The 24,513-nt window shown below is 34.1% G+C and overlaps 2 long non-coding RNA genes across 2 annotated transcripts; one reads left to right on the plus strand and one right to left on the minus strand.

The window, feature by feature from the left end:
- Positions 1 to 1,606: 1,606 nt before the first annotated feature.
- On the plus strand, positions 1,607 to 6,839 carry LOC143257527 (uncharacterized). The gene is made up of 2 exons (XR_013031901.1): positions 1,607 to 1,753; positions 6,702 to 6,839. It is a non-coding gene; the product is annotated as an uncharacterized LOC143257527 (long non-coding RNA).
- An 861-nt stretch (positions 6,840 to 7,700) lies between these two features.
- Positions 7,701 to 24,386, minus strand: LOC143257528 (uncharacterized). The gene is made up of 3 exons (XR_013031902.1): positions 24,286 to 24,386; positions 15,893 to 16,020; positions 7,701 to 8,998 (listed from the first exon to the last, which is right to left on the minus strand). It is a non-coding gene; the product is annotated as an uncharacterized LOC143257528 (long non-coding RNA).
- Positions 24,387 to 24,513: the final 127 nt, after the last annotated feature.

A 24,513-nucleotide genomic window follows, 5' to 3' on the forward strand; every position in this document is an offset into this window, starting at 1 on the left:
AAATTAGAATCCTGCCACTATAATGCTCGCCCTTTCTGCTGTCGGGGGCTTTATAGTGTAACGGTCAGTTCCACTTTGCTATGGTAAAGACAGCATAAGAGCTTACAATTCCAAAATTAGGGATAGATAGCTCATATATCCCTCGAGTAAATCTAATAAACAATGTTCTACCATACGAACTCGGTCAGAATCTTGAACAAGAGGTCTTAGAGGACTTGTTTTAGCAAAACCAATATAGTTATAAAACTCACTTGTGTAGTGATAAAATGTTATCAATGAATAGTGCCCCCCTAAAAACGTATTTCATTGCTTCTCAGTATGAACAAATGACGTTAAATTAGTTGCAAAGAAAACAGAAAGATCGTCAATATTACCTGTATAGCTCTAAAATAGAGTACAAAAAAGTTAAATACGTAATGTCTGAAAACTGACCCCAAGTTTGTAATAAAATATAAATTAAGAATTTCTATCATTCTTCTCACCTTTATTTCACCGACTAGGCCCCCATGATGTATATGGAGTGATTAGTTTTCCTCACTGTTTATTAGTCCTTAGTTTCACGACTTACTCTTTTTTTTCAGGGCTTGGAGTTTCAACTGTATGTTATAAGCAATTAATTAACCAAGAAATTAAAAAGCTAAAGATCCATGTGCGATTCTGTGCGTAGGTTAAAAAAAAAGTAAAATGCGCTTAAATATCCTTTGTTTTCAATGGACTTCCACAGTAATTCTATTTAGGGTTCATTCACGAGTGTGAATTGTAACAATATAATATACTCTGAACCTCCGAGTTAACTTTTCATAATTTAACTGGAGTACTGTATTGTTTTTTTAAACCCATATATCAGAGTGAATAAAAGGAGGAAAAAGAAAGAGATTAACACATTCTCACCATAATTTACAGACTAACCTGTGGTCAAAATTTGTTTGCATATACAGTTTTAATACTTCACGGTAATAAATGTCCAGTAGATGTCTGTCTGATTTATGTTTTCAAAACGTTAGACAATTAATATGTGTTAGTTCAGTTAATTATGCAGATAGCTCTCACTTCGTATGTTCATATGTGAAATATATTTCTTTACAAGTACATATTTTGGCATTCAGCTGCCACCCACACTGTGACAACGAAACTAAAGAGGAAAGGTTGGAATGCATTGGTTTTGGTTTTGTTTTTTGAATTTTGTTTCAAAGCTACACGAGAGCTATCTGCGCTGGCTGTCCCTAATTTATCAGTGTAAGACTAGATAGAAGGCAGCTAGTCATCACCATCCCCCGCCAACTCTTGGGCCACTCTTTTACTAACAAACAGTAGGATAAACAGCTACATTATAACGCCCCTTCCCCGGCTGAGAGGATAAGTATGTTTGGTGTGACGGGGCATTGGTTTTGAACAGCTCTCTGAGATACATCGAAGTCGAACTTTTATTTAAGTAAGGAAATGAAATCTAAATTGCTTGGCTTCTTACAAAATAACCTGCCTGAAAGTGTTCACGAATTAAATTTATGTAAATAATTTTGAAAACAGAACCAAACGGATACACCGTTCTTAATAACATCTCAACTCTAATAACGTGGTTCTCTTTGTTGTTTCTTTTTTCAAAGATAACTCTGATGTGAATAACAAGAACTTTTCATCGTTGAATGATCACATGACTGTCAAGAAAATCAAGGACAGTGACGCCGGCGATCAAGTTGTCGAGACAAAAGAAGCGACAACAGAAACGTCACGTCGAGATGTTGTTATGCACAAGGTACTCTACTATATAATTCCTGCCTGGCTGTGGTATCATTAGACATTTCCTAGGCAATTTTCCAGCTATGTCTGCTAAAATATTATCTTAAGTTACAGTTTGTTTCAACCTGTTCACTAAATTTCTTAACTTAAGAATTATGTCTGTGTTACAAAAATTACCTTAGGGTTATAAAAACATGAATAATGATTTTCAGGTTATTTATTACTTTACAAAATAACTATCGGTCTATCAAAGTTGATTCTCTGTAAAGACGTGAGAATGATCTGAACACATGCGCGAGAAAACTTCCACCATGTAAAGTGACGTCACCAAACACGAAATTTTTGTTATACACCAAGAGCAGCGTTCAGTTAGCTACACATATTCTTCTCAGTTTTTAATAATATTTTATTTATATGGTCCCTAATTTTAAAATGACAGACACGAAATAAGGGAAATATTTAACACCACCACACTCCGCTACATGATCAGCTACTCTATATCAACAAGTAATAGGATTAACTATTCCATTATAACACCATCACGGCCAAAAGTGTAAAAACATTTGGTAATGGGATTCAAACCCGCGACCCACAGGTTGCAAGTCGAGTCTTTTAACATCCGTATCATAGCATTGTATAAATCAATTTAAAACTTTTAAAGATTATTACGAAATAATGCTTTGTTCGTCTTTTTCTTTCTTATAAAACGCAGCAATCGGGTAACATATCAAGAAAACGTTTGTTTGTTTTGGAATTTCGCACAAAGCTACACGAGGGCTATCTGTGCTAGCCGTCCCTAATTTAGCAGTGTAAGACTAGAGGGAAGGCAGCTAGTCATCACCACCCACCGCCAACTCTTGGGCTACTCTTTTACCAACGAATAGTGGGATTGACCGTCAAATTATACACCCCCACGGCTGGGAGGGCGAGCATGTTTAGCGCGACGCGGGCTTATTTTAGCTTTGTTCCGGGTGCTCAAATTCAGGCAGGGTTTGAAATAATTCTAGTTGATAAAAAGATATATACTATATCTAGTACATTTGTTATCTTACTCGTTCGTTGAATTTAGTGCAAGGTACTCCATTACCCCTCTCTCTCTCTTTATATATATATATCATTATCTATTTCATCCACTATCAAACGTGAAACAAATAAATTCGTCTAAAACGAGAATGTCCCTCCTTTGTTCGGGTGACGCCATGCGGTAGCATTTAGCTGTTCAACTTGTCTAGTCACGTGATTGGGTGCACAATTTGATGTTCGACTTTTAACACCATAGCTTTTCTTGAAAATACTCTCTACCCCACCCATCATTATAGCAATATTTTGTGTTGCATGTAGGCTTAACGAGTGTTCTAATAAGTCATTAATTCCCTACCCTCCTATTATCCACTGCTCATAGTACGTAGTAATATTCAGAGGTACAGGCCAGTATTGTCAAAGGGTTAACAAAGTGCATTTCTTTTATCCTGAAATTCTTCCGTTGGACAGCTGAAATGTCCAAATAAACATGTTTCAAACAAGACAGATCCATATGGCAGTACATAGGTACAAATATAGATATGACCTCGTCAGGTAAGCAAATGGAGGACACTACATCATTACTAAGTAATTACAACTTAGTTAAGCGAGATGGAGATCGAATCTTTGATATCAGACCAAAGCTATTCGGCCTGGCATGGCCAGGTGGGTTAAGGCGTGCCACTCGTAATCTAAGGGTCGCGGGTTCGCATCCCCATCGCACCAAACATGCTCGCCTTTTCAGCCGTGGGTGCGTTATAATGTGACGATCAATCCCACAATTCCTTGGTAAAAGAGTAGCCCAAGAGTTGGCGATAGGTGGTGATGACTAGCTGCCTTCCCTCTAGTCTTACACTGCTAAATTAGGGACGGCTAGCGCAGATAACCCTCGAGTTGCTTTGTGCGAAATTCATTGCAAACACAATAAACCAGTGCTATTCCATCATCGCCAAGGTCAACGCAATTTCGTCTTTCCCTTTATGTCCGTAATGATTGGATCATTAAAGTGCAGGCAGGGTGCGCTATATAAAGAAGTAGTTTTGTTATATAAAATGGTCTACGTCTTTGGTACCTTACAATAAATTTATAATCTTTTTTTTTTCATCTTGCGTCAAGTTAATTAGGTTCGGTATCGGTCCCTCATATCGAACTACTATGGTAATCAATTTCACATTTTTTGTTTCTCTCCACGTGAAAAAATATGAGTAAAAAATTTCAATCAAATTTTAAACAATGCGAAAGTGGTTATTAGCCAGTGCGCATGTGCGTGATAAGAATATTTGCTGAAGTCAAGGATGTGCGAGGAACATGCCTACCTACTCTGTGTTAAAATATCAACAAATTTCGTTTGTGTGTAATATCGGTACTTTCGTTACATGACGATGAACGTTTTCTGCTGGTTTCTTGGTTCTTCTTTTATGGATGTATCTACTATAATGAATAGATTCTCCGAATCTTTTGTAGTTTTTATCGGCCATGCAAGAAACCAAACCCGATTACGTGGGAAGGAGGAAATGAGAGAATGTGGTCCTAAACGTCACTAAATAATAATAAAAAAATTAATAATAGTGTTTCACTTTTCTTCAAGGTTTGTTTCTAATGTTGACACCGAAACAGTAGCCCGAAACGCCAGCAAATAAATATATTTTCTCCAGCAGTATTTCACTTTCTTTATTTAAGAAATTAATTGTAAAAAATGACTACAAACGTTAGGCAAGCTTTAAGGCTTACAATTATCTAACAATAGCGGTATTTAACTCACATAACAGAGTTATTGGTAACAAAATACAAAATAAACGATTTAATTGTAAAATATACATATACATGTATATAAATAAATATACACAGATTTGAGTAAATATTGAAAGAAAGCAATTTGTGTTGCTCCGCGCGAAGATAGTTTCAACAAAAAAGAATGTACAGTCGCTTGCTTCCTCGATATCGAGAAAGCATTCGACACCGTTTGGCACGATGGTCTAAGGTTCCGAATGAATGAAATGGAACTACCGCGAGGAATTATTCGCTGGTTATCTAACTTTCTGGAAAACAGAAAATGTAGAGTAAACGTAGAAGGAACTTTTTTCCGAATACTTTACTCCACTAGCTGGTGTCCCTCAGGGAGGGGTGGTTAGCCCTATACTCTTCATCATGTATGTAAACAATATGCCATTGAAGGATCCAAATCATGGATTCTCATCACAGTTCGCAGATGATGTGGCAATCTGGAAAAGTGCTGCAACACCCACGATAGCAGCTACAAACATACAACCACAATTAAATAGAATTAGTGAATACTGTGAAAAATATAGAATTAAAATAAACACAGCAAAAACTCAGCTGGTACTCTTTACGAAATCGACAAAACACAGAAAACAACAGCTAGAAATATATATGAATGGCACTCTACTCCAGATTGCCCAATCAGCAAAATTTTTAGGTCTGACTTATGATTCAAAATTAACTTGGATCAATCATGTCAACGAAATTAAAAATAAAATTTGGCGAAGAACCAACTATGTTAGGGAGTCTAACTGGTAAACACAGTGGAGCATCTACAGATAACATTTTGAAAATATACAAAACATATATAAGACCAGTAATAGACTATGCAGCTCCAGCATGGGTAACTGTAAGTAATAAAACAATCAAAACTAAACTACAAACAATACAAAACAAACTTCTCACAACAACATACAGAGTCCCGAGATCAACATCATCTAAATTCATTCACAATTACTCGAACATACCAACCATATCAGATAGACTCCTAAATATTACAATTAGATATTTTAACAAAAATTGGATGAAAAATGATTTATTATGCGAACTAGATAGGTACCTCATACATGATGAAGAAAATCCTAAATACCTCTCCCCAATTAACATATATTTTAAACAAAAAGAAAAATAAAGTAAAGTAAAATATGTATGTATATAAACTTTAAATATTATATTTATAGTTTACATATTTATGTATTTTAAAATAATAATCAGATAAAAAATAAATAAATAAATTGCCACCAGCTAGCTTGACTACTGTGAATAATAGACTATAAATGGACATTGCCCTGAAAAGGACCTAACATACAAACAGTTAGGGAAAATAAGTTCAGGAAGGAGGAAGAGGTCAAAGTGAACCTGACCCTCCAGGGCAAAATACCCAGATACCATTGGAACGAATTACGTAAACCAGTTTTACAGCTGAGATTTATAGCTTCAAAATTTCGGACAGACGGAGTTCACATAACTCATTTGATTTGCTAAAGTTAGTACAATAACGTGATATAGAGACAACACAGAGAAATAAGTATTATCGTATATGAGATGTTGGAACTTGTACTAAATGTTCTTTGTGTTTTGCAATGCTATTGAGTAAAAGTCGCTGTCCCCTTCCTTCCAAAGTGGAGCGTCAAGTGTGAAAGTTTGTAACGCTGAGAACTGGGTTTCATAACCGTTGCGGCCACAAAAGGTTGCGTAGCTTTGTACTCAACACTAATCATCCAATCAATTAAAACACGCTTTTTTATTGGGGAGAGTGTTTTTTATTTTCTGGATTTAGTATTAAATTATTATCACTACAGATTACATTCTAAATTATCATATTACACACTACTTCACTCTCTTTTTCCTATTAACTGCTAAAAAAAGTTTTTATTTTTATCTTCTCTTTTCTTATTTTCATCGTTCAAAGCTCTACTCAAATAAGTGGTTGAATCTAACAACGCAAAATTCATATTTTTTCTTTATGTTCATTGGAATTTAGATTTTGGTCAGCAGTGTATATTTTACACTACTCCACTCCTTTTCTTTTGGGAAGGATGATTTATTCTTAAATTATTATCACTACAAAATACATTCTAAATCATTATATCACACACAACTCCACTCCTGATTTCTCTTTCTGCTGTTGCTACTTCATTACAGTTTATCTTTTCCTCCAACAGGCTTACGAAGTTAAAATGCTAAAAAGGAAGCTTGCTGTCATGGAAGCAGTTCTGAAAGACACAATAGCCTTGATGAAAGAACAAACTGCGAAGGCCAATAAGATGATATTTACCTTAAGAACACAGTTAAAGGAATAGAATGAACTTATTTTTAGTCTCCGGTGCGAGAGAAGCTGTTTATTAAAAAAATTAAGTTCCAGCTTGTTTTTCTTAGAAGGCGAGTTTATAAAAGATCAGAAAGAAATTATAGAACAGCTGTGTGAAAAAGACCGTTTGATACAAGAGACGCTATGTGAAATGAATGACTGGAAGACCCGAAATCCAGGAGATGGCTAGAAAAATTACAGTTACGACAGAAAGTGTTTGTACCCCTGCGTTCCGAGTAGTTTTGGCTCATAACTTAAAAAGTATTACGAGTAGGCTTATAAAGTATCATACATTATAAATATTATACTAACACATATCTACATAATTTTTTATGTAAAGTAAACGACAAATAAGCTGTTTATAAACAAATAACCAAAAATAGGAGGAGCAGAAAGTGTTCGTACAGTTCAGAACGTGTGAAAAAACAGATATTCCCGTAAAATGGTTCTTTAGTTTGGCGAATAAACTATATTATACCATTCCAGAACAAGACATTGGATTCATAATTATTGGGATTTAACCAGCAAAAAATGTACTTCCGGCAATTTTGCGCTGTCTCCGTTTGAATTAATATTGTAATATGTTCCCTTATTAAAAAAAAACAAACACACACACACACACACAAAAGATAGAATAATTCACTTTGTATAGATCTGATGACAAGAAACAACTAAATAAATATCAACAAAAAATGTCAAATATACCTTTCCACACAGTAACAAAGACACTGCCCACTAACGTTAATAAGCTTTAATTAATCTTCATATAAGTCATCGGGTTTAGTTTCTCAGATCAAAAATGGAAACTTGTAACACGCGCATTATGATTAGCCAAGAGTTCATTAACTCATCTTTTGCTTAGCGATGCTAATAATTATTTGATATGTTTCTTCATAGATGACACTGTATAACGTATTTCTAAATGTGGATTGTATTCGGAATAGATAAATATATTTACTTTTTCATAAGAAGCGTGAAACGTTTCTTCTCTCTAACAGCAACAAATTATTTTAAACAACGTTTCTTCATAGATGGCACTGTATAACAGGTATTTGTGACTGTAAACTGTAAAATCCAAAGAAAATATCTATTTTAATCTCATCGAAAATAAACTAAAGACAATCCAATTAAGATTTAGAATAAAAATAAATTACTGAATAAGTCTATTATAGTGAGTTGGGAATGTGGTTATAAAGAACTCGTGAATTTAACGCTTTAATTATCAACAGAATGGTATATAGGAAATAAACACGAAATCATAATTTAGGGTAAGTGATGCTGTAACAAAAATGCAACAAAAAATGTTATCTTAGAGAAATTTGAGATCAGTTTGATGAGGGCCAGACGATCAAGGCACTCGACCCACATTCTGAGGAGCGCGAGTTCGAATCCCCGTCACACCAAACATACTGCCCTTTTCAGCTCTGGGGGCGTTATAATGTATCAGTCAATCTCATTATTCGTTGCTAAAAGACTAGCCTAAGAGTTGGCGGTTGGTGGTGATGACTAGCTGCCTTTCCTCTAGTCTTACAAAGTAGGGACGGCTAGCACAGACAGCCCTCGTGTTGCTTTGTGCTAAATTCAAAAACAAAATCAAAAACGAAGAATGAAAAGTACAACCCATTTAATGATAATGATGCTTGTGTTTGATTACTTTAATGACGAGTTGTACAAGTTTACTAAACTAAACATTAAACTACACCTGTCATATGATGTCAAAACTCCCTCTGAACAAACAACAAAACAAACGTTAAAGTTTAAACGTCGAAATTTGGCGAAACATAACAAACAAACAGACCGACAAATAACGCAAACTGCGCGAGATTTTTTCTCCAGAGGTTGAAAATCAAAAGAGTGTAAAAATGACATTTTGAGTCTTTATTTTCTCTTGTTCGAAATGGTTGGTTGGTTTGATGTTTTATGGCAAACAAAACAAAAAGTTTTAAAAAATATTAATAGCATTAAAATCAAGGTCTACAGCGTTAAGAGAAAAACCACAGTAATACAAGTTGTAAAGGACTTTCTGTAACATAATTGTAGTTATCATAACTCGTCAGGAAGACTATCAGGGAAGTACAAAAACCACCGTCAGTCACCTGAAGTTGGTCTTTCCTGTCCTGGATCCGATGTGGTTGACGTTACAGCCATTTTCTAATTTCAAATAGAACTAGATGGATTTTGATTCTTAAAAGTGGATCACATTAAAAAAGGTCTATTGTATAAATTAAAAACCTTAAATTGCATTAAAAAGGATTAATGGCCTTTAAGAAACTGAAAACATGTCTAAGGTCGATAGTGTCGCCATCATCAATAAGTCTAACGCTACGGACAAACCTTGGGACAGTTGAGATTCAAAACGGCAGCAAGACAGTAAAATGAGGCTTATTGCGACCTGAGTATTACATAGACAACACATTTGTGCATGAGTCCCAGATAAAAGAAAACGAAGAGTTAAAAACTGTGACCAATTGGTAGTCTCGGTAAAACAACTTTCCGATCCTAAAAGAAGAAAGACATGTTTTATTTAGAAATGATTGTTTTCACGTTGCTGGCACGGAGACGAGCCTTTAATACAGGACCATAGTCCATGTATGGAACAGGCACAGCAGTGACAGTGCCAGAGCAGATAGATTTAGCTGCAGTGTCATCGAGCTCGTTTACGCGAATACCAAAGTGGCCCGGTATCCAGAAAAACTGGATAGAAGTAGATGTTAAAGAAAAAAGGCCCAGTCGGTTTTGAATATCGGCGAGAATAGGGTGTGAACCAACGTGATGCGATTCCAGAGCCAGTAGAGAACTAAGCGAGTCAGGATAAATAGTGCAGATGGAGTACTGTTTAGCTTCAATATGATCCAGGACAAGAGAAATGCTGTAAACACAGAAACTGCAGAGGGGATTCTGCACGCAACCATGAGAAAAGTATGGCCTTTGCAGGTCAAGACCAACAACCTTAAGTGACTGCCCCTGTGCAACATTAAACTTAAATTGTTTCAGTATTTTATGTCATATAACCAACTATTTTAATAACATAATTTAAACAAATCAACATTTGGTTTCAAGTTTTGCTATTTATATGTTTCATTTTATATTGGGTTGAGGAATAATTCGTGAGCGTTTTTTCAAGTTAAAACAATATATTCATAAATGAAACGCTTTCGCAAAATATTTCATGTCATTTGGTAGATAATGTTTTGCTCTAATAGATGGTGTGTTTGATTTTCATATGTCTTTAATTTTTGCTTTCATTTTCAGCTCATTAAATGGAATGTCAAGTGGACAAAATCGAGCATTTTCGACACCATCTGCTTTTCGCATTTAATTTCTTGCAATTTCGTTTACAACAATGCATACTATATACCTAGGTATTACATGTAATTAAGTATCATAATAAATATTTTGGGTGTAATGTGTTCATGCATTGAAGTATTGTACAGTCTTGCATGTAATGCTTGAATGAAATTATTTAAAAACGCTCACGAATTATTCCTCAACCAATTATTTTCAGAAAATAGGTAAAGAGAAATATTAAAGTATACTTCTACAGCTGATCAACATGACATAAAAGCCATTGCTAGAAAGGACTGTTGGCAAATCACCTTGGCTTTTATACATATTAGATGTTGTTATGTAAATGAAACTTCTTGCTTTAGTTAGTTTATGAGGTTGATATATTCAATATAACAGAGGTTGACTAGGCATGCGTCATGACACATGGGTGCCATCAAAAGAAATGAATGGGAAATACACGACTGTCAATGCTGGCAGGATGGTATGGGCCGTACCTCATAATAAAATGACATGGCCTCCAAAAAGGGTTTGGTTCTTGAATTTTATGCAAAGCTACAAAAGGGCTATCTGCATTAGCCACCCCAAATTTAACAGTGTGAGACCAGAGAGAAGGTAGTTAGTCATCACCACCACCTTATAGGATACTCCTTGAGCAACAAATAGTGGGACTGACAGTCACATGAAAATGCTCCCATGGCTGAAAGGATGGGCTAAAAGGGATTCGAACCTACAACCTTAAGATTACAAACTGATTACCCTAACCATCTAGACATGCCAGACCCCCAAAACAGACCATTCCACCTTTACTAAACAACAATGTTATTGTGTGTATCTTGAACCCATTTTATCATAAATGTAATACCTATGAACATTTCTACTGAAGCAACATGACATAAAAACTTTTGTTGGAACATGCCATTATCAAATTTATTTGATTATTCTATATATTAAAGGTTGTTATATGGGGAAAAATTTATTTTGTATGTAGTTTCTTTTACTACTTTGCCTCCTTAAAAAGATGTACATGTACATATACACACACATGCATCTCTGTCTGTGATTTCTATTTTTAATACGAGGAACCACTTCTTTTCTCTGTTGTATTCTCCTACTTTGTTTCCTTGGACAGATGCATATACACATGGATAAATAGTACTTAGATGCACACCTGCAGAGGTCTCTTGGTATGGGTGCAAAATTTTAGGTTTCTGAAATCTGAAGATGTGGTTGTCACGTATTATTTCCTATATGTTTTTCCCTAGCTTCTTTACTAAACAGATGCACATATATGTGAATAAGTTATAAAACCCAGATGCACAACCTGAGAGTCCACTTAATATTGGTGCAAATTTTCAGGTTTCTAGGCTCCATCCTTTGGAGATATGGTGGTCATACACATGCAGAGACAAACTCTTCTATTATTATAGGTAAACAATGTTATTAGCATAATACTGTTTACATTATATACTCAGTAGATTTTTCATGTTTCTAGTTTATCCTGAAAGACTAGGCCACCACCTGCAGTAATTTTAAATGTGTGTTCTTTACAGCTTTTACTGGTTTTGTCATTTAGTGTATTATAAATTCTAAGACTGAAGTTTTAGTTTATTTTTAGCCTGAACTCTTTGTTAAGGTTTCATTTTATTTGAACTATCAGCCCTTTCTTATTCTTTTTCAAATTAATAACTTGTATGATAGAAGATTAAAAATATGCTGTACATTTAACAACAAAGGCACAAATTTTCATTGGTATATTGCACAGTTATATCTTGCCCATAGTAAATTAACAAGAATATTTGTAAATTTTTGAAGAAGTGCTTTCCTATAATGCACAGGAAATGACAAAAGAGCCACACAGTTTACACTATGATAACCACATCAATTTTACATGGAAATTCACTATTACTGGCTGAAATGTTATTTGAAATATTTTTATCACTCAAGATAAAGTTTTAAAAGTGTCCAATTTTGTTACCATATTTAGAGAGTTTTCAAAAGGAACTTCAATAGTTATTGAACAGATTTTGAAAAATTACTATAATCAGACATCTTTTGTAACAAAAAATAAAAACCTCTACTAAAAACAATCAATATATCATGCTTCTTTATCAACTGTTGATATTTCATTTTCAGACACAGGTTTATGTGAGAACAGTATTCAAAGAGCCAAGTACCAAATAATATTCCATTATCACCTAAACAAAGTTTAAAATTTCACTTATATGTTATTCTTTAATAGTCACTATAAATAATAAGACAGAATATTTTTGCTTACTTAAGATTCTGCCACTAATCATACATAAAATACAAATACACACACCAAAGACCTTCCAATAATTCTTCATGAAGAAAAAAATAAAATAACTATACTACTTCAACATTCTTTTAAGAGATTATTATTATCCAGAACAGTGTTAACAAAAGTGTGATACATGTACTTCTGGTATCACACAAGATAATTTAGGTGGTATGTGGAAGAAGATTTCCATTTACCAATGGTGTGTCTGAGCCATCACAGATTACTGGTTAAAAACAGGATATCTGAAGTGATTACACATGGTAAAGATTGGGAAGGAAATGTGATAAAGTGGTGATAGCTATGAGAACCAATTTAATGAATCACCAAAACTGTTTGTTAGTGTTGTTAAAGCACCAGCTGCAAAGAATCCAAAAATATCATGTAAATACAATGAAAATTATTTGTAAATTGGATTTTGATGGACAAGCAATGAGAGAAGGCCTATTTCATTATGTGCCATAAGTATGGAGACTTCCAGCATCATTTTGAAACAAATACCATGTGTAAGCTATTGAATTTTTCAAAGAAAAGAGAAAGGACATTCCAGTCTCCCAGAAAGTAAAGCACAGTGTGGCAGGGGATGATAATGTGAAATCTGTGGAAACCTCTTTTATAGTATCATATGTAACTGTAAATGCCAGAGCTATTGAAGTAATAGGAGACACACTAATCAAACCTGTTGCCAAAGAAGTGATGATGGGAAGCAATGCAAGCTAAACAATAGATATATGCTCATTTCAACATCCTAAATATATCATTCCAAGGCAAGCTTATATCATTATTCTACAAGCAAGACAAAGTTAATGCAATGATTGCAAAACTGGAGCTATGGGGTACACATTTTGGTGAACTGGATTCTTTTCTAGTTTTCATTCATGTGGCTATGAACTCATCTGAAGCATTTGCTGAAAATATTTTGAACATAATGAAGAGACACTTGAAGGACATCAAGAAAGATTTGCATAAGTATTTTTCCAAATGTGATAGTAGCTGTGAGTGGATGAGGAACTACTTTTTCATCATTTTGCACACATTACCAAATAACTTGACACCTTCAAACAAACAACAGCTTCTGGTGATCATTTCACAGGGTGTCTTAAAGTAAAAGTTTGTGTTCAATAAAAGTCGCATAATTTTACTTGCATATTAATGCACAATTTCCAACCTTGTCAGAGAAAGCAGTTAGGTATCTTTTATCATTTCCTTCTAGACTGCGTGCACATGTGAGTTGGGATTATCATGGCTGGCTAACGTCAAAACTTAAAAAGGAATCTTATTTTCAATATAGAACCTCATCTTAATCTTAAACCAAGCTACATAAAACCTAATATTTCTCTACTGTTGTCTGATTGTAAACACTTTCATTCTTTTCATTGAAAAACTAATTTTCAGGGATTCATTTATAAACCAATTATATTTATTATTCATTATAGCATGAATTCTGAAGTTATTTTAACTTTGTCATTTGACATGAGAAAAACAATGTTTTGAAATAAATGCAGTAACACCTGTTTAAGCCAGAAACTGCAAAAGGCAGAAACCTGCACAAGCAGGAAATATCAAAATTTTGCAGCATTATCTTAAAATTTCTCTTAGAGAAGGCCCTCTATATGATGAAATTTGCATAATATGGATGTAAAACTATCTTTCACCTGCCTCATCTATCAACAAGTAGGAATAGAAGCTGAGTAATGCAGACAAAATATTTTTGATTAAATATTAATTTCTTATTTGATTAACAATTTCTTTAAATATTAATAAATTCTTGTTTAATTACTAATTTGTTTAAATATTAATAAATTCTTGTTTAATTACTAATTTGTTTAAATATTAATAAATTCTTGTTTAATTACTAATCTGTTTAAATATTAATAAATACTCAGACATTTTGTTACAGTAAGCATTGGTTAAATCTATTCTGTTCATTTTTTCTGCCATCATTATTCTGAAGGTCGCTATTTGAATAAATGATTGACTGTACTTTTGGTTGCTTTTGATGATGAAAAACTAGAGAAACAATCAAGTGGTAAAAGTGAAAATCTGCGCTGTTTCAAAAATTTAAGAAAGAATCAATTTCCTGTGAAATGGAAAGGGAATAATAATGCATGGATGACAAGTGCTATATTAGAGGAATTTTTTTAACAAATTAAACAAAAGAATGGAACAAGAAAACAGGAATATTCTATTTTTCCTAGATAATGCAATTTGTCACCCAAAAGTTCAACTTTCAAATGTTTGCTTAACTTTTTATCTCCATGTACAACATCAGTTCTACAGCCCCTAGATTATGGAATTATACAGTTTATAAAATTGAAATACAGAATATTGATCCTTCAGCATATTATTGCAAACATGGACCACTGTAAGAGAGCATCTGATATGACCATGAAAACTGACGTGTTAGATGCAATTGCATTTTTAAATAATTCAATCAAATACATAAAAGATGAATGTGTAAAAAAGTGCTTTCGAAACTGTGGCAGAGATTGTGGAGAAGTTATTTGTTGTGATGATTCTAGTGAAATCCAAACTTTAATTGAGAAGATTGATGCAGATGATTCTGTAAATGTGGAAAGTTTTGTCAAACTTCCCAAGAATGTTTTCACAGAAACTAATAAAATAGATTTAAGAACTATAATAGAATCACAAGATGGTAACAGTGCGAGAGATTCAGGACATGAACAAAATGGAAAAGATAATGAGGAAATATAAATTCCTACTTCATCACATATGTTAAGTTATATTAATGCTATAAAACTGTATGCAAAAACGAAGGGGGAAAATGAACTTCATGAAAAAGCCAGAGAAATGGTGTTCTCTTTTAACTGCAGGAGAAAGCCTATTAAAAAAAAAGTGAAACAGTTGAGACTAGACACTTTCTTCAAATAAATTTAAGATCTTGTGGTATGTTGTGGGCTCAAGCACCCACATCTCACCCTCCTGATTTCTAATCTTCTTATATAAGACTAGCAAATTGGAGGTTAAGGTTGAAAAACTGTGTTTCCCCACTGCATTGTGGTTCCTACTTGATCAGTCACCTCCAAAACCAAGGATACATTTTTTAATCTCACATTGTAGCTTGTATCCTGGAATCCTTTTTTAAAAATATGCAGGGTATTTAGTTCAATTTGAATGTTTATTTGTTTATGGCTTGAAAACTTATGGTAATACTATATATAGAATGAAATAAAAATCGGTGTATCGAAAGCAATTGTGGCTGTAACCCACAGTCTCTCACATAAGAATTATCATGTATTATTTATAACCAAAATTTTTAAAAAGCAAACCTGTGAGAGTGATATGTAAAATTATTCTTAAACCAAGTGTTACTCAAAATCGATCGACTAAGTGTAATAGGTATTACCTTAGCGTACACTCTACAGAATGTAAAATTAAAATTACAGGAAAATTAACTAATACGTAACAATAAGAACACTTGCCCAGAGTTCATCTCTTACAAGGTAACTATCCAAATAGTTCAGTAATTAAACCAGCTTTATTGAGTTGCTCAGTCAGATAAATCTTCTTAACAGCAACTTCCAACCCAGTTTCTCTATATATGGCTTCATATACACCAGCTGAACCACTAAAACAAAGAAATATCATCAGAATCTGTAATGTACTTGTTTATAAAGACATTACCAGATCCTAGTGATAAAATTATTATGCTTTAAAAAACAAATGAACAATGGAAAATCACCTGTTTAAATTATTTATGCATACAGTTTTATTACTGTACATCTTATCATATAAGAAACAATATCATACAAAACTAAATGTCTCTTATTATATGAAGACTACCATAAAGTATTAATAAAAAAGAAACAGTAGGTGAAATTGACACACGTAAGCAACCTGACGATTTTAGAATCTTTTCAGCTAATCATTCGTGAGTGAATTAATCCATTGAAGTAAATGTATACTTTTAAGTAAAAGAATATCAATGACACTATTGATTATTCTGCTCTATAAATCTTGTAAATTTGTGTATGATCAAATATGCTTTACAATTTCACAAGGTAATGATGTCTTTATACACTGTTATTTTACTCCTCAGAAGTTACTAAATGCTCTCTTAATCAAAATGTGCAGTTATTCAGTTTCAAATTTGAACTTTATGTACCATGTAAGTATTTTTGCTGGGAGTTAAATAGTTACTTTTTAACACAAACTTTTGTTGATGTAAAATGTAATAGCTGTATTTGTGTGAGATAAATCAAACTGTCCACTTGTTATTCTGCATTTTTTTAATTCCTTGGTAGGTCAGAAAATGGCAAGGTGTTCCTTATATTGAACATTTCTGTGTGTTATGATTTAAATCACACTTTCAATACATCAGGAATATCATTCTATAGACTGGTTAGGCAGCACATACATTTCCCCTCTTCATCACATATAGTGTAATAATGATATAAATGTCATTACTTTCTCTACTAAAAATGCATTTTCATGCACTTCTTACCTTCTCTTATATAAATAGCTATTTACATGCATTGCTGCCCTCTATATGCAAAACATTGTTACATGCATCCCACAAGCCTTCTGCCTCCCCTCCATTAAAATGATTTATTCTAATGCGTGTCTCCTACAATTTATCAGGACAACCCGCAACCAGTGAGACTGCCACATATTCAGGGTTACCCATGTTATTTCCTCTATTTAATTGTACCAGACTAACACTACTAGTTTTGCCAGAAATTGGATGATTCTGCTTTAAACAATTAAGAAAAGTGGGATGTGTGAAAGGATGTAAGGACTTATCGAAAATTCAGTTTTAGTATTGAAAAATTATAATATTATACATGTGTTCATATAAATACCTAAAACCCCATTCCATAATCGAAAGAACCAGAGCAACAGAATAAAAGGGGCATCCTTTGAAGGCATAGAAAGTAAACATCTGGAAACAAGAGAATAAGATGCAAAGAACTGATGTGAGAGATTGTACCACAACTGAACTCTTTGTCCATTATGATACATGTGGATGGAAAACAGTGTCCAAGTGGTGTCTAAGAAAACAGTGGAACTGCTTCTTGGAGTAAAGTGACTAAGACACAAGATCACACTCAGTAAGCAAACTACATCCAAAATTCATATTACTGGGAACTGATATTCATGCAGGGATAGGGTGAAGAGCATACTGTCAACATTTCAAGTTCAGAAGGTGTAATAACATTAATAACAATGAGTAATTACCATCAAAAGGTAAATAAGGCCCCTGAAAAATTAAATAATAATAACAAATAACTTACCTAGCCAAAGTCGCATGGAAATTTGAAGATTTGCTTCACATTAAAGAAAATAGCCCAAAGAGGATGAAATGGTGATACTATGCAAACAGCGAGAGACAAATGTGTTAAGTGTAGTCAATATGTGCAGTTAAAAAGTTCTTCCATGGGATGACAAAGATGAAATACAAGAGAAAAGGTAAAACATCAAAACATCTTTATGAATCAAACACATGATAAAGATGACTAATGGAAGGAAAGAGAATCAATGAGTATCCTCACTAGCCACTGTAGTTTTGGGGAGGAAAGAATGATTCAGATGAAGTAGAAATATGTCGGATGATAAAGAGTGCATGAAAGAATGCTGGTACGTAAATCAGACCAAAGTCCTCAGGTTAAGAGAAGAAGGAAATAAATCTTAAGGGAAAAGTAAAACAAGGAACAGGTGGAAAGTGGTTTAAATGAAAACAGAGTAAGGCAATAGAGGACCACATAAACATCTCAGTCAAGACGAGTAGCCTGCCACTGAGGACAATGACTCTGGAAGAAATTTATCAGTATCGAGTTATTGGGAACAAAATGGATGGTGTGGTACAAAGCCTCCTGATAACTGGTAACCAAAGAAACAGAAGATACTGGATTAAAATGCCTAGTAAGAAACACAACAATACCAGGAACAGAGGCAAATCAGGTGAAAACCTCCATTCCAGAGATGAATGGTCGAAAACATTCCATTTATGCTGATACACTTCCATGGATGAAAAGCAAGTGAAACACTCCAGAAATGAAACTACACATCACAACAACTCTGATTTACTTACCAAGAACCAAACAAAAAACAAGCATGAAGACAGAGGAAAAGAAGAGTGTTATGATCAATGTTACCAAAAAAGGAAGGAGAGAGGTAGCCGGATAATTAAAAAACACAGATGAGTCAGTCAGTAAGTAGCAATCAGAAGAACCTGACATAGAGTGGGATGGATGAAATTAAATAATTTTGCTGTTTGTTTTGGAATTTTGCACAAAGCTACTCGAGGGCTATCTGTGCTAGCCGTCCCTAATTTAGCAGTGTAAGACTAGAGGGAAGGCAGCTAGTCATCACCACCCACTGCCAACTCTTGGGCTACTCTTTTACCAACGAATAGTGGGATTGACCATCACATTATAACGCCCCCACGGCTGGGAGGGCGAGCGTGTTTGGCGCGAACAGGATATGAACCCGCGACCCTCAGATTACGAGTCGCACGTCTTAACACGCTTGGCCATGCCGGGCCCCAAATTAAATAATTCAATAAAGAAGGTGAATGGGAAAATCAATACACAGATATTTGTTAACCCAATTCTGACTGAATGTGTTGATTGCCAGGGTGATTAACCATAGACCAAAACGGAAGTGGCTTGTGGTTGAAGGATGTTGTAGAGGCATTGATGTGAGAAGCACCATACTGAAGTCAAAACCATGGAAGACAAGATGATTTGTGACAATATTGAAACACCTGGAATATAACATACAATGATATGGATATCTTGCATATCAGTCCAGAGAAAAAGATGCAACATATAAGAGCATACTGATCCAGAATGAATGCCACTTTGGTAACTGAGGTAAGTATCCACTGTGGGATTTTTGGAATGAATCATGACCAGACAATGTCTGGCCAGATGGAAGAAATGATCCAAAGCCTGACATACAGTTAAATGCTCCAGTTTTGATATAATAACACTCCTCAGCTGTAAACCAACACTCTAAAGCATCCTGTTGATCAACCCATGCTCTCCATCTCTAGACATGAGATGAAAATCCAGATGAGGACGAGAAAGTGAAACACCTGTCTAAGTGTGATTCCTGACCAATCACTGAAGACCTTGAAGAGGATCCTATCCAAGAGTCCAGTAATCATAAAAAGCCCACTGATGAGCTCACATATGATCCTGAATAAAAGGGATTGTGGCAACCACAGAAAAACACAGCCCCAAAAGAGATAGCACATCAGGAGTTCCAATATGATTAACCAGCCCACTTGAGTTATTTCCTGGAGCAACTGAAATGTACAACAGGTAGACTCCTGTTCACAACAAGATAACAGTAACAAGTCATCCATATCATAATAAAAATGCATCCAATGAGTTTGGCAATAATGAGAAAAAGCTCAAAATACTCAAATAAAATATAAAACATAGGGCCCAAACTAAGCCTCAATGGGAATTTTTAAAACTGATAACTTATCCCTTGTTGGACAAAGCCAAAGATGTGGTGATGACTTCAGAGCTATAGAAATATGTAAGAAAGCATTCATGACATCCATCTTGATCATCCACATACCTTGAGTTAAAACCCACCTGAAGGTGAGAAACAATTCCATGATGAAACAAGGGAGAATGAGAAATTCAGTGAGGTGAAACAAATACATAACAGGTTTCCAGTCTTCAATTTTCTTAGGGACAGACAACAAACAGCCTAGAATAAAAACTGAGATGAGCCACAGGTTCAATGGCATGTCAAAGATGGGATTCTGTGGCTGAGAGAAGGAAATTGGTTCTATGACAAAGGAAGTAAAGAAAGAGATTGTAATAAAAGTCTTTCTGATAGAATTCAAATAATCCACTCATCTGTAGCAAAAAATTACTAAAGAGAAACAAATTCTCATAATCAAGCTCCCACAAAACCAGAATTCACTTGGTAGTCACAATACTGTTGGCATTGTACCAATTTACATGAAAGAAAATGAAATACAGAACTCCTGGATGAAAGAACAGGTAAGCACTGAGGAATAATAAAAAGGAAATGGAAATAGATGCTTTGAGGTTTTAACTGTGGCAAACAATATACCAAGGAAGAAATGGTAGAGGATTCCTCAGGTGATTTGAGTGTGACAGGAACATGGTTGATACCTACCACTAAAGAGAGGGGGTAACATGTAATTTTCTGAGGTAAGTGGGTGGCAAAATAACTGAGGAGAAGACGGTACTGAAATTCACAAAATCCTGACAACAAAGAAATCGTGTGTAAGTCAAGAGATGACAATGATAAACCTTCAAGATTTTGGTGCATAGCCTGGGATAGATGATGTATTGTAGATAAACACCACAGAATGAAATGAGATTTAGACGAATGTGCAAAAGCTGAGTATGGGTAAAACATTGCAGGAAATCATAGTTAGCCCCTAATTTGGCAAAATAAACTACAGCTGCTAAGAACAGATTGGCAACCCGTGAGAGAAAAAGAGATGCTGGCACTCTCACCCAGTTGGGAAGTAAGATGCTCCACAAAATATCTAATATCCAGGGAAGATAGGATAACTAAATAAGAACTATCATGCAACAAAGAAAGACAGGGTTCTATGAAATCAAGTAAATGAGTGACACATCACAAACCTGAAAAATTATGTCTAAACAAGTTTTTAGGCCGAGCTGATTCTACAGATGGAGCATATGAAACACAGCACAATCTGAATTTAGTAAAAGGCTTTCAAAATCTTAGTTAAACTAAACAGATTTAACATGTTCTCGGAAAAGTAAGGGAGGTTCAGGAGTACATGCTTGACCTACATAGTACCCAATATCTTGGCAAATATTCACAGATAAACCCAACCACAACTGACCCAATGTGTCACCAACTAAAAAGTGTTTTGTAAGAGATTAACCTTGAAATTTATGGGATATAATATATAGAACAAATTGTTTGATAGACAAATACAAATATGTGAGAGAATAAAACACATGAAAACAATGAAGAATGGATAGAGAATTTAAAGACATAAGCTGCATAATGAAAAATGATTAATGCAAAAGACTGCTTCGGAAGTATAAATATTTAAGTTATAATTAGGAACCATGCTAAAGAAAAATTTCAAACAACTTAATAAAACCCTGCTGAAAAAGAAATAGTTCAGTAGAATTGAATATTAATCATATGAGTAACAAAATGTGTGTCATTCTCATTGGTGGAAGGTTTTCATGTGGTAATTTGTATGAGAAACTCATAAGAATCAAGTATTTCTCATGGATGGGTGGAACGAGGCTTGTGATACGCGTAAAACTTGTTTTGCATATAGGGGGCAGAACTAAATGAGAATAGTTAATCTTGCAAAAGGATATAATGCAATGTATGGTAGTAAGTCATTGCAATGAATAAAATATGTACACATTTGCAATAACTAAGTCATGCTAATAAGATAAATAAACTGGAAGTTTTCAGTTTGGGCAAGTATATTCCTCATGCCTAGTAACATGTTTACAACTCTCTTTTTTTTTTCACACTGCTCCCTGTATTTATATATTTGTAAACACACTCACTACTCCCTGTATTTATATGTATATAAACACACTCACTGCTCCCTGTATTTATATATATGTAAACACACTCACTGCTCCCTGTATTTATATATCTGCATTGATATTTTTTTAAATTTCACTTCCCTAAGTTTTACTACAAACTGCTATTTGAGATTTGTTGTAGCTTCAAAAATATAGGTAGGAAATTGGAGAACACATGGTAACAAGTGATCACTGCTGTATTAAGTTTGATATTTTTCCTAGATATTGAAATCAAAATATTTTGATTCCAAATTTTAAAAATCAAATTTTGAAGGAAAGCAACAAGAATTATCTATTGTGAATTGGGCAGCTGTGTTATGCTGAGACACAAAGCAAATATGGAAAATCTTTAAAGAAAATATTTTCAATATTCAAGGTAAATATTTTCCTTACAGAAAGAACAGGGTAGCAGCAAGTAAAAACAATGTTGGCTCATGAAGAGTGTTGGAAATAAATTGAAAATTAACTAATGTAACTTCTCTTATCAACAGGGGTGATGAAAATTGTTCCAGTACTTACAGACCCATTAGTCTCACATCAGTTGTGGATCACATTTTGGAGAGTCTGATAAAAAAAACAAACTTCAAAAAGTTATTTAACCAAGTTTAGAAGTTTATCAGACAGCTAACATGGTTTCACTGATGGAAAACCTTGCCTTACAAAATCTTCTGACATTCTTTCAAAAGGTTACTATTTGTGTTGATGAGAGTAAGAGTAGATCAGGAAGAAAGGATTGTCACAAATGTAGTTCAACCAAACTAGATTAATGTCACAAATGAGGTACCTCAGGGTTCAAGTCTTAGGACCTTTGCTCTTTTTGATATACATCCATGACACAGATAAAAGAATGGTCAATAAATTACTTAAATGTGCAGATTACATTAAGACATAGGGTGTTACTACCTGTGAAGGAATGCTGCTGATTTACAGAAAGATTTATATCATTTAGTGAATTGGGCAAATAAATGGCAGATGGGATTTAATTGTAATAAATGCAAAATAGTGCTTCTGGGTTATCATTATATAAATAATAATTTGGATGGGAATAATCTAAACAATAGAGAAAAAGGGATCTTGATGTAATAGCTGATCAGTCTCAGAAGCTATCCAAGCATTGTGTTATTGCTGGTGGTAGGGCAAATAAAATTTTAGGTTATATCTACAGAGATTTTCAATATGAGTCTAAAGCAGTTATAATTTCATTGTATGATTCAATGGTTATGTCATATTTGAAGTATTGTGTTCAGTCTTAGTATCCTTACCTTTGGAAGAGCTTTGAATGTTTGAAGGGGTTCAAAGTTGGGTTACTAGAAAGATGTCTGGGATGGAGGAGTTGTCATATGAGGAGTGGCTGAAATTTCTCATTCTGCTTTCTCTTGAAAAAAGAAGAATTGGAGGAGGGATGTAATATAATAGAGGTGTTAAAGATTGTAAAAGGAATTGATAATGTTGATGCATCATCTTTATTCACTCTTAACAGTGATAATAGGAGGACTAAGAGACTCAAGTATAAACACTGGCATAGTAGAAGTCACCTTCAGCTAAGATAACCTTATTTTTCTTACAAGATAGTTGGCCTTTGGAGTGGGTTGTCTTTGGATGTTGTGGAGCAGAAAATTTAATGGAGTTTAACAGAAAGTTTGATAAGTATATGAATGATAAGTATTGGTTTAAGATTTTTAAAAATTTATTCATTAATATTTATAGTTTAAATTAGAGGGTGTAAGAGCCAGGATGGGCCAATAGATCTCATACTGTTCCAAAATGTTACGTATTATGTCTAATGCTTCAGACTGCAGTATAATTACAGAAGATTTAATATGTTTCTAATGCAACAATAAAACTTTTGTTGATAATGCAGCTTCTAACTCAGCTTTATTGTTAGTATTACATGCTTCACTATGATGTTAAGAGTGAGAATAAGACCATACAACATAGAAGAATATGGTATTGGGAAAACTAACTTCTAAAATGTTCTATTCTAACATCTAACTTCGTTTTTGTTTTGTTGGTTCCGATATTATTCTATTTCAGTTCATCTGTCCATTTGATTACACACATATCTTCATACTGATGTTTATGTGTTAATGGTCGACGTTTTGTTTATTTCTGCATACAACATACTACGGCCAATAAGGTGCTGCAAAAAAATAAATTATCTTTCTAAGAGTAAGAGTAACCTGATCTTGAATCAAGTTGTTGAATTGGCTACATCATTCGGTATATTACAGTTTTGTCTATTGCAAGAAAAAATTCTAAACGACCAAGAAAGTTTGGCAACCATAAAGTAAAACAGTTAAACTCACCATTTACACTAAAGTTATTTGATTTATGATAACCTAAAGCTGTAAATTTACTTTTCAACATCCTTAACTTTCGGAATCAATCAGTAAACTATGGACAACAGAAAACCTCTGCGCCACATACTGGTTACATTTGTTTTTTTTGTTTTTTATTGTTTGTTTTTTTTTGGAATTTCGCACAAAGCTACTCGAGAGCTATCTGTGCTAGCCGTCCCTAATTTAGTAGTGTAA

Source organism: Tachypleus tridentatus, chromosome 7 (assembly GCF_004210375.1).
Source record: "Tachypleus tridentatus isolate NWPU-2018 chromosome 7, ASM421037v1, whole genome shotgun sequence".
Taxonomy (NCBI): Eukaryota; Metazoa; Arthropoda; class Merostomata; order Xiphosura; family Limulidae; genus Tachypleus; species Tachypleus tridentatus.